Source organism: Gopherus evgoodei, chromosome 11, assembly GCF_007399415.2.
Source record: "Gopherus evgoodei ecotype Sinaloan lineage chromosome 11, rGopEvg1_v1.p, whole genome shotgun sequence".
In the NCBI taxonomy this organism is placed as follows: Eukaryota; Metazoa; Chordata; order Testudines; family Testudinidae; genus Gopherus; species Gopherus evgoodei.
Genome location: NC_044332.1, coordinates 10,081,528 through 10,092,443, shown reverse-complemented (window position 1 = coordinate 10,092,443; position 10,916 = coordinate 10,081,528). Strand labels below are relative to the sequence as shown.

The following is a 10,916-nucleotide window of genomic DNA, read 5'->3' as shown; positions in this document are numbered from 1 at the left end:
CAGAGAGAGGAAAGAGGCTCGTGGGAAAAGGCTGAGCGGGGGTGGTGTGCAGGCCTTGGGGGAAAAGGTGGAGGGGGGATGGGAGGAGGCAGAGCAGGGCATTGGGTTAAGAGGCAGAACAGAAAGAGGTGCAGGTGGGGTCCCCACTTCTCTGGAGCTTCGCTTCCAGCACTCGAATGATGACAATGGGCCCACAGAGGGGTGACCTGCCCCACATGCTCAGCATTTCCCCCCTGCATGGATGGCCTTTTGGGGGAGGCTCAGCCACCCCTGGCCTCTTAGATGGGCTGTGGCTAAAACACAGACCTCGCTGTGAGCAGGGTTTGAACCTGCCCAGGGAAACCCTATTGGATTATGAGTCTAATGCCTTAACCACTCAGCCAGCACAGCTGTAAGGCAAGGCCCTAAGGCAAGAGAAACGCCCAGGCCTGACATTATCTGAACTGCAGAATTCAAACAGCAAAGCTGGCTCCCAAAGCACCTGGCTCGTTCCTTCGCCGTGTGGTTAAGCACCAAACAAGCACCCTCCTGTGGGGTCTGTCATTGTTCTTCTCCACACTGTAACGATAGAGATAGGGAGAGGTTCCCAGAGATGACCAAGGTCAGACAGTGAGGTAGAATCCAGCTCTGCCCCCCACCAACTCCCGTCTCTAGCCTCCAATGGACTGACTTTCTCCCTGGATTAAACTCTTTGTACTGGACTCTTTTCTCCATTTATAAACAGGACTAAGCCACGACTGGACTTTCTGACAGGAGATGCCTGGCTGCGAAGATGGTGTCGCCAGGAGGGCTTTTGCTTCCTCGACCACGGGATGCCGTTTGAGGAAGGACTGCTAGGAACAGATGGCGTTCACCTTTCGAAGCGGGGAAAGGCCTTATTTGCGCACAGACTGGCTAACCTAGTAAGGAGGGCTTTAAACTAGGTTCGACGGGGACAGGTGAGCAAAGCCCACAGGTAAGTGGGGAACAAGACCTGGGAGATGGATTGGAAACAGGAGGGAGCACGGGCTATAATGGCAGAGAGGAAGGAGGGTCAGGGCAAAGCTGGGAGGCAAGATCAAACCAGTATCTTAGATGCCTTTATACAAATGCAAGAAGTATGGGTAATAAGCAGGAAGAACTGGAAGTGCTAATAAATAAATACAACTATGACATTATTGGCATTACTGAAACTTGGTGGGATAATACACACGACTGGAATGTTGGTGTGGATGGGTATAGTTTGCTCAGGAAGGATAGACAGGGGAAAAAGGGAGGAGGTGTTGCCTTATATATTAAAAATGTACACACTTGGACTGAGGTGGAGATGGACATAGGAGACGGAAGGGTGGAGAGTCTCTGGGTTAGGCTAAAAGGGGTAAAAAACACAGGTGATGTCGTGCTGGGAGTCTACTACAGGCCACCTAATCAGGCGGAAGAGGTGGATGAGGCTTTTTTCAAACAACTAACAAAATCATCCAAAGCCCAAGTTTTGGTGGTGATGGGGGACTTCAACTATCCAGATATATGTTGGGAAAATAACACCGCGGGGCACAGACTATCCAATAAGTTCCTGGACTGCATTGCAGACAACTTTTTATTTCAGAAAGTTGAAAAAGCTACTAGGGGGGAAGCTGTTCTAGACTTGATTTTAACCAGTAGGGAGGAACTTGTTGAGAATTTAAAAGTAGAAGGAAGCTTGGGTGAAAGTGATCATGAAATCATAGAATTTGCAATTCTAAGGAAAGGTAGAAGGGAGTACAGCAGAATAGAGACAATGGATTTCAGGAAGACGGATTTTGGTAAGGTCAGAGAGCTGATAGGCAAGGTCCCATGGGAATTAAGACTGAGGGGAAAAACAACTGAGGAAAGTTGGCAGTTTTTCAAAGGGACGCTATTAAGGGCCCAAAAGCAAGTTATTCCGATGGTTAGGAAAGATAGAAAATGTGGCAAAAGACCACCTTGGCTTACCCTTGAGATCTTGCATGACCTACAAAATAAAAAGGCGTCATATAAAAAATGGAAACTAGGTCAGATCACGAAGGATGAATATAGGCAAATAACACAGGAATGCAGAGGCAAGATTAGAAAAGCAAAGGCACAAAATGAACTCAAACTAGCTATGGGAATAAAGGGAAACAAGAAGACTTTTTATCAATACATTAGAAGCAAGAGGAAGACTAAGGACAGGGTAGGCCCACTGCTCAATGAGGAGGGGGTAACAGTAACGGGAGACTTGGAAATGGCAGAGATGCTTAATGACTTCTTTGTTTCGGTCTTCACTGAGAAGTCTGAAGGAATGTCTAGTATAGTGAATGCTTACAGGAAGAGGGTAGGTTTAGAAGTGAAAATAAGGAAAGAGCAAGTAAAAAATCACTTAGAAAAGTTAGATGCCTGCAAGTCACCAGGGCCTGATGGAATGCATCCTAGAATACTCAAGGAGTTAATGGAAGAGGTATCTGAGCCTCTAGCTATTATCTTTGCGAAATCATGGGAGACGGGGGAGATTCCAGAAGACTGGAAGGGGGCAAATATAGTGCCCATCTATAAAAAGGGAAATAAAAACAACCTGGGAAACTACAGACCAGTTAGTTTAACTTCTGTGCCAGGGAAGATAATGGAGCAGGTAATCAAAGAAATCATCTGCAAACACTTGGAAGGTGGTAAGGTGATAGGGAATAGCCAGCATGGATTTGTAAACAACAAATCATATCAAACTAATCTGATAGCGTTCTTTGATAGGATAACGAGCCTTGTGGATAAGGGAGAAGCGGTGGATGTGATATACCTAGACTTTAGTAAGGCATTTGATACAGTTTCGCATGATATTCTTATAGATAAGCTAGGAAAGTACAATTTAGATGGGGCTACTATAAGGTGGGTGCATAACTGGCTGGATAACCGTACTCAGAGAGTAGTTGTTAATGGCTCCCAATCCTGCTGGAAAGGTATAACAAGTGGGGTTCTGCAGGGGTCTGTTTTGGGACCGGTTCTGTTCAATATCTTCATCAACGATTTAGATGTTGGCATAGAAAGTACGCTTATTAAGTTTGCGGACGATACAAAACTGGGATGGATTGCAACTGCTCTGGAGGACAGGGTCAAAATTCAAAACGATCTGGACAAATTGGAGAAATGGTCTGAGGCAAACAGGATGAAGTTCAATAAAGATAAATGCAAAGTGCTCCACTTAGGAAGGAACAATCAGTTTCACACATACAGAATGGGAAGAGACTGTCTAGGAAGGAGTATGGCAGAAAGAGATCTAGGGGTCATAGTGGACCACAAGCTTAATATGAGTGAACAGTTTGATACTGTTGCAAAAAAAGCAAACATGATTCTGGGATGCATTAACAGGTGTGTTGTAAACAAGACACGAGAAGTCATTCTTCCGCTTTACTCTGCGCTGGTTAGGCCTCAACTGGAGTACTGTGTCCAGTTCTGGGCACCGCATTTCAAGAAAGATGTGGAGAAATTGGAGAGGGTCCAGAGAAGAGCAACAAGAATGATTAAAGGTCTTGAGAACATGACCTATGAAGGAAGGCTGAAGGAATTGGGTTTGTTTAGTTTGGAAAAGAGAAGACTGAGAGGGGACATGATAGCAGTTTTCAGGTATCTAAAAGGGTGTCATCAGGAGGAGGGAGAAAACTTGTTCACCTTAGCCTCCAATGATAGAACAAGAAGCAATGGGCTTAAACTGCAGCAAGGGAGATTTAGGTTGGACATTAGGAAAAAGTTCCTAACTATCAGGGTAGTCAAACACTGGAATAGATTGCCTAGGGAAGTTGTGGAATCTCCATCGCTGGAGATATTTAAGAGTAGGTTAGATAAATGTCTATTAGGGATGGTCTAGACAGTATTTGGTCCTGCCATGAGGGCAGGGGACTGGACTCGATGACCTCTCGAGGTCCCTTCCAGTCCTAGAGTCTATGAGTCTATGAGAATGGGACACGGCTCCCTTCCCCTGGACTTCTCACCACTTCAGAGAAACTTGTTAGTGGAAAAAATGAATCACATTCAAATGACTACAGATTATGGACTGTTTGCTGTTGCCTTGGAACTGTTATACCAATTATATTAGACCAGTAAAAACCAGCAGGATCTTATTAAAGGGGACAAGACAAAGATGCCACATTTATTATGATAATTTGATTTATGACTAACAACCAATATCTTAATTCTTATACACACACACACACACACCAGGTGTTCTGCAGCTGCTGCATAGTTACCAGTCCTGAAGATAGCTTAAGTTCATGGCTTGATTTTGCAGCTTGGGTTCTTAGCTTGTGGCGGCTAACTGGCCAGGAAAGCCGGGCACAAGGACAAGCTGGATCTCTGTTGGGCAGGCACTGATGTCCTTCCATGTTGGCAGCAGTATGTTACCCAGAGTCTCTCATCTCACCCTTCTTTTTTATAGGCTTTTAGTTTGGATTCAAAGTCTATAGGTCTTGCTGTGTCACGCTGCCTCTGGGTTTAGATTGATTACCCATCAATTGCAGGCGTGACTTTCAGCCTTGAACCTGGCTTTGATCTTCCTTCTGTTGTCCTTTTCTTTTTAGGGTGGATGCTTCTTACTTTGTTTAGGGCTGTTGTCTAGGTCTTCAGCCGTTGGTATTTGAACTTTATCTCACCAGGACAGGCTGGGGCTGGAGGTTGATTCCGTCATTCATACATACCTCATTCACACATCTAAACTAAACTAATAAGATTACAGCAAGGTTTGCAAAAATGAAGGTTGGAGGAAGCTTTTACAAAATGGAGTGAGTGTTTTAAAATGGGGTTTGAATTCAATATGGAACAGAAGTTACAGTGTAGGCAAGTGTAGTGAATGGTGAACAGAAGTTACATTAATAAAGTGAACAATTAAAAACAATTTCATTGATCAGTTCTACAGAACATGGCCCCACCCAGCCTTTTTCCCTGAGTCAAGAATGATAATTTATTGGTTCACTGTGATTTGTTTCAATTTTATGTTAGCATCTATTGCAACTAATTGGTCAGAGACTGTCACTTCCGGAAGTCCCAGACGTGTGTCTCAGTTTCCCCACCTAGCTCCCTTCTCGGTACCTTTGATTTTCCTCAGAGTCTCCTTCAGAGCAATGGTTTTCTTGGCACCAATGACCAAGACTGATTTCTAGGTCAGGAGACATGTCCTCCAGCTGCTGGAACTTCCCTGTTTCACACCTAGAAAGAAACAGGTTTTCCCCCCCAGTAATCATTATCATATTTTATTGTCGTATTTTACTCTGAATTTCTTGCCCAAAAGAAATGCTGAATTGAGGGATTGGAGAATGAGTCTTTATGTATCCAGCCACAGAATAGCTGCAGCCCCAGCAATGGCTGTGCAAGCTTCCCCGAGGTGTCCTGTCAATGTGCTTCACCTCGATTTACTGAGAGCAGCTCTGGGGACTGGATGAGTTCGGTCCCATGGGCAATTCACTCCTCGGCCTCCAATGTTCCTGCTGGTCTTTGTTCTGTGGCCATCTGCCCACCTGCCACTGGACCAAGATTAGCTCCTCACACCAGCTCATTCCTCACCCGTCTGGGAATGGTCACCACGTCATACAGATGTTTGTTCACTCCTGCCCTGGGCAGAAGAGAACCCAGTGCCCTGGAGGTGACAGACCTGTACTGTGTCCCTAGTCAGTGGCATTGTCCCTGCCCTGAGGCGGTGGCTGCTCTGGGGAGCTTACACCGGCACCGATGCAGCGGCCTCGCCGTTAGTTCCCTAGTGTAGCTGCTAGAAGCCAATGGCAGAGACTCCCCACCCCCAGCAAGAGCTGTAGCCATGTTGGCAGGAGAAGCTCTCCCAGCGACGTAGCCCTGTCCACACTGGCGCTTGGGTCAGTGTAACTGTGTCACTTGGGGGGTGGCTCATTCACACCTCTGAGCGACATACATTCTACCAAACACAAGGGGGCATAGACGCAGCCTGAGCAGAGAAGCAATTTAGAAAACAGATTTAGTTTTGTAGGAAATTTTTGCAGAAACTCGGGTTTGTAATAAATCAAAGGAGATTCCGATCCTACGTGTCGCCTTCGCAGTTGTGCCCTGGGATAGTTGTTTTGTCTCAGCCTGTGGCCAGACTAATGGCATGTGCAGGGGAAAGAGCCACACCCCGTCTATGGGGCTTCTGACATCCTAGAGGGGAGAAAGGAGAAAAGATGCTCAGTCCTCCATGCCGCTCACACAGGGGGTGGGAACTTCTGTGGTCATTTAAACAGACTCAAAGGGCCCCAAAAGAGTGAAAGGTGTTAACATGACCCTGTCACTGTCCAACACTGAATGAGGGAAACAAGGCTTGCGATTTGGTAAAGAGAGACTTCAGCCTGCTTAGTCCCATGGCAAACACACCTCTCGAATCCCTGCTAGTGTGTTACTGAAATACAGAGAGAAAAAGAGACAGAGTTAAAGCAATGGAAATGTAAAGTAGTCAGTAAGGCTTGCTTTAACAACATCCCCTGTGCTCTCTCCCTTTAACTGGGAGAGTTTTTAGAAGGAAAATTCCTTCTGGTGACATCTCTTGGATGGTTTTGAAGATGGTAACAGCTGTCCTGGGGAAATCAGAGAGATTAGCTGAGATGGGCTACAGCTGTCATTGTTGTGGTGTCTCTTGTTAAAGTCCAATCCCATTTCCTAGGTGGCAAGATAAGGCAAACGCACACAAAGGGGAAAGAAGAGAACAGCAGAAATAGAAGATGTAGCTTCTGGCTGTGCTGTTGACTTTGTCTTGCAGCTTCACTGTCATTAGTAGTAGGCAGAGGAGCAAAAGCCATCTCTCACTGTGCTTTAGTGGGTCACAACTGAGAGTACCAAATTCAGGACAAAGTGCTGAGAAATGGGGCAGACATACCCCATAAATGGTGATTTTGCTCCCATAAGAGCAACAAAAGTAAAACTTCTGTTTCACCACGCTGGCTAACGAGAAGTCAGAAAAGCAGCCTCCTTAGTCATGCCAGATTCTACATCACCACCAAAAACATTGAAATTACTGATGAATGGTTATTGGAACCCAATTTCATCAACCAAAAGGGTTCTTCTGATCTTAAAGGACCAGCCACATACCAGGTCAATAATATACAACTCAGATCTTAGCCCAGTAATCATGCTGTTGCCAACCCTTTAGTATCTAAAACATAAAGGTTTATTTCTAGAAAGGAAGGAAGATGAGAGTTAAAATTTGTTAAAGGAATCAAATACATACAAGAATTGCAAAGTTCTTGGATCAGGCTTGTAGCAGTGATGGAATAAACTGTTGGCTTTTTAAGTCTCTGGTTGCTTCTGAATCATTGGAAGGTCCTCAGTCCTTTGGTTAGAACGCTCCCATTAGTATAAGGTCATCATCAAGAGGTCTAAGCAAGAAAGAGGCCAAATGGAGATGTGTCCAGGGCCTTTTACAGCTTGTGGATGGAAACCCCCATTGTTTCAAAAAAAAGCCCTCAGTGGAGAGAGTGGAAAATGACAGGTAACAAGATGGTGTTTGGAGTCACATGGGCAAGTCCCACGTCCATGCCTGATTTCACTTAGTCACAGCAGAATCCATGACCTAGACTCCAGATGGAACGTTCCCAGGCAAGTCCATTGAGAGCAGATAGGGGTGTGACCTTATCTAATTGAACTATGACCGTACAGACATTATTGCAACCACTGTCACATACTTGCAACAAATCTTGTACAAAAATGGTGAAGTGAGGTGTCTATGAAAAGGTTGTCAGTTGCTGGTTATGCTTGTGCTGTCTGTATAGACTCATAGACTCATAGACTCTAGGACTGGAAGGGACCTCAAGAGGTCATCGAGTCCAGTCCCCTGCCCTCATGGCAGGACCAAATACTGTCTAGACCATCCCTGATAGACATTTATCTAACCTACTCTTAAATATCTCCAGCGATGGAGATTCCACAACTTCCCTAGGCAATCTATTCCAGTGTTTAACTACCCTGACAGTTAGGAACTTTTTCCTAATGTCCAACCGAAATCTCCCTTGCTGCAGTTTAAGCCCATTGCTTCTTGTTCTATCATTGGTCATGTTCTCAAGACCTTTAATCATTCTTGTTGCTCTTCTCTGGACCCTCTCCAATTTCTCCACATCTTTCTTGAAATGCGGTGCCCAGAACTGGACACAATACTCCAGTTGAGGCCTAACCAGCGCAGAGTAAAGCGGAAGAATGACTTCTCGTGTCTTGTTTACAACACACCTGTTAATGCATCCCAGAATCATGTTTGCTTTTTTTGCAACAGTGTCACACTGTTGACTCATATTAAGCTTGTGGTCCACTATGACCCCTAGATCTCTTTCTGCCATACTCCTTCCTAGACAGTCTCTTCCCATTCTGTATGTGTGAAACTGATTGTTCCTTCCTAAGTGGAGCACTTTGCATTTGTCTTTATTGAACTTCATCCTGTTTGCCTCAGACCATTTCTCCAATTTCTCCAGATCATTTTGAATTTTGACCCTGTCCTCCAAAGCAGTTGCAATCCCTCCCAGTTTGGTATCGTCCGCAAACTTAATAAGCGTACTTTCTATGCCAACATCTAGTACTTTCTATGCCAACATCTATGTGTGTATTATTCTTGTATTTGAAGTTATGAATATTGGCTATGTACTTGTATTTCACCGTTTGCTTCTGAGTTGCACCAGTGAAGCATTTGGCCAGCTTATTGAGAAAGGATTAAGCTTTTCACTTCAGAGAAAAAAAATGCATGAAGACAGCTTTATAAACGAGTAGGTAAAGACACAAACCAAACCAACACCGACTTTGACACCCCCCACCTGCCCAAGAAATAGAAACGCAAACACTAAATGCTAAGGAGAACCTGCACTGATGGGCTCAGTGTGCAGCTTCCCCTGGGTTTATATCTGGTGCCTCCCTCCTCTCACTCCCCTCTGCACAACGTCAGGTTCCTCCTCTCTAACCCTTCAAGGAGCAGCCCCAGCTGGGACATGCTGCATGGAAGGGGGAAGACAGGCAGTTTCTGCAGCTCCCATAGCAGGTCCCAGCAGCTGGGACAGGAGCTGCCAGGGCATCTCTGCTGGGTCCCAGGCACTCAGGGCAGAAAAGCAGCTCCCCAGGCTGACCAGGTGCTCTCATCTCTGTGACCCTTTTCCTCTCCAGACCATAGGAGCCAAATTCCCCCAATGCCGGTGGGTGCTCGTGCCCTCCAGCCCTGCCCGGACTCCATCCTTTCCCCACCCCCGCCCCACCCCCATTCCAACCCCTTCCCCAAAGTCTCAGCCCACTCCCTGCCCCTATTGGACCCCTTCTCTAAATCCCCGGCCCAGCCCCCCCTCTTCCCCAAGCATGCTGCATTCCCTCTCCTGCCCCCTCCCTCCCAGCCGAGCGAAATAGGGGCAAGCGCTGGGAGCTAGTGTGGGAAGTGGGCACGCGGTGTGCTCAGGGGAGGAGGCGGAGCAGAGGTGGAGGTGAGCTGGGCGGGGAACTACCGAACTTTTCAGAGCACCCACGGAGTGGGCACCTATGCTCCAGATTCTCTGCCATCTGAGCTACAGCCAGCTGTGAACAGGGAGCTGCAGCCTCTGTAACTAAATGTGAACGTACAAAAGTGGGTCCCATTGCCCAGGCTGAGAACTGCAGCGACGTCTCTGCTGGGGAGTGAGAGAAATGGTCCCAGCCTCCCCCAGGGCTGAGCTCTGCCCCTAACGCTCTGATTCTCTCTGTCCCCAGTGACTGTGACCCAGGATCCAGACACGGCTCATCCCCAGCTCACCCTGTCTGAGGATTGGAAACATGTGAGGTGGGGACACACTCGGCGGGATCTGCCCAACAATCCTGAGTGATTTGACACTGAGCTCTGTGTGCTGGGCTGTGATGGATTCACCCTGGGGAGACATTCCTGGGAGATGGAGCTGGGGACTGGAAAACACTGGGCTGTGGGGGGTGGCCAGAGTCTGTGAGGAGGAAAGGCTGGATCAGTCATAACCTTGACGGGGGGGATCTGGGCTGTGCAGTGGTGGAGGCATCAGTTCCAGGCTCTCACCTTCCCTGAGATCCCCCTGCCCCTGAGCCGGGTCCCCAGAAGAATCCGGGTTTCTCTGGACTGTGAATGGGGGCAGGTGGCATTTTTTGATGCTGATAACGAGGCCCCAATCTTCACTTTCCCACCAGACTCTTTCACCGGGCAGTGAATCCGTCCCTGGTTCTGGGTCTGGACAGGATCCCAGCTCAGACAGTGTTGCTGAGACATTGGGGGGGGGGGGGGGGATATGGCCCTGGAAACCCTGAAATCAACCTCTCTAGTCTCACACACCCTTGTCTTTGTGACATTGGAAGTTTCTTGTCTTCCTTCAGGTTTTCTGCCATGCAATCCCCATGACCCTGGAGGCCCTGCTAGGTGTCTGCCCTGCCAAAGTATGGAAAACGGGGTGGCTTCTCTACCTCCTCCAATCTCATCCACCCAAGGCTTTTGCCGCTGTATGTCACTGTCCTCTGGCACAGGAGGACTCTGGAAATTCTAGCTCAGATAGAGCTACTGAGACATGGTGGGAATAGTCCAATGGGCATGAAAAAAATGGGTCTCTCTAATCACAGTCATCCTAGTCTGTGATACTGGAGGACTCATCTACTTAGCCCCTGGCTCATCTTTATGACCTTGGAGGACACCTGTCTACCCAATCTCAATATCTAATCTCTATGACACTCCCCCTCCCTTCCTGCAGCCCCAGGGATGGGAAGGGGTGGGGGTGTGAATAACTCCTGGAGATGCAGCAGGAGCATAGGGGCCCTGACGGGCACGTGTGGGGGCTGCAGGATGAGAACTGATGGAGGGTCAGGGATGGAGGTGATGGGGGGTTGGGGCTGTAACTGTGAGGTGGGCTGGGGGACAGGCAGCTGTGGGGGTGGCAAGGACACCACATTAATTGAGATTTGGGAGGTGTGGGGAGAATGGAGATACTCTGCACTAGCAGGGAGCCTGG

At 47.5% G+C, this 10,916-nt stretch overlaps 1 non-coding gene across 1 annotated transcript; it reads right to left on the bottom strand.

The window, feature by feature from the left end:
• Positions 1–308: 308 nt before the first annotated feature.
• On the bottom strand, positions 309–390 carry TRNAM-CAU. The gene has a single exon. It is a non-coding gene; the product is annotated as a tRNA-Met (tRNA).
• Positions 391–10,916: the final 10,526 nt, after the last annotated feature.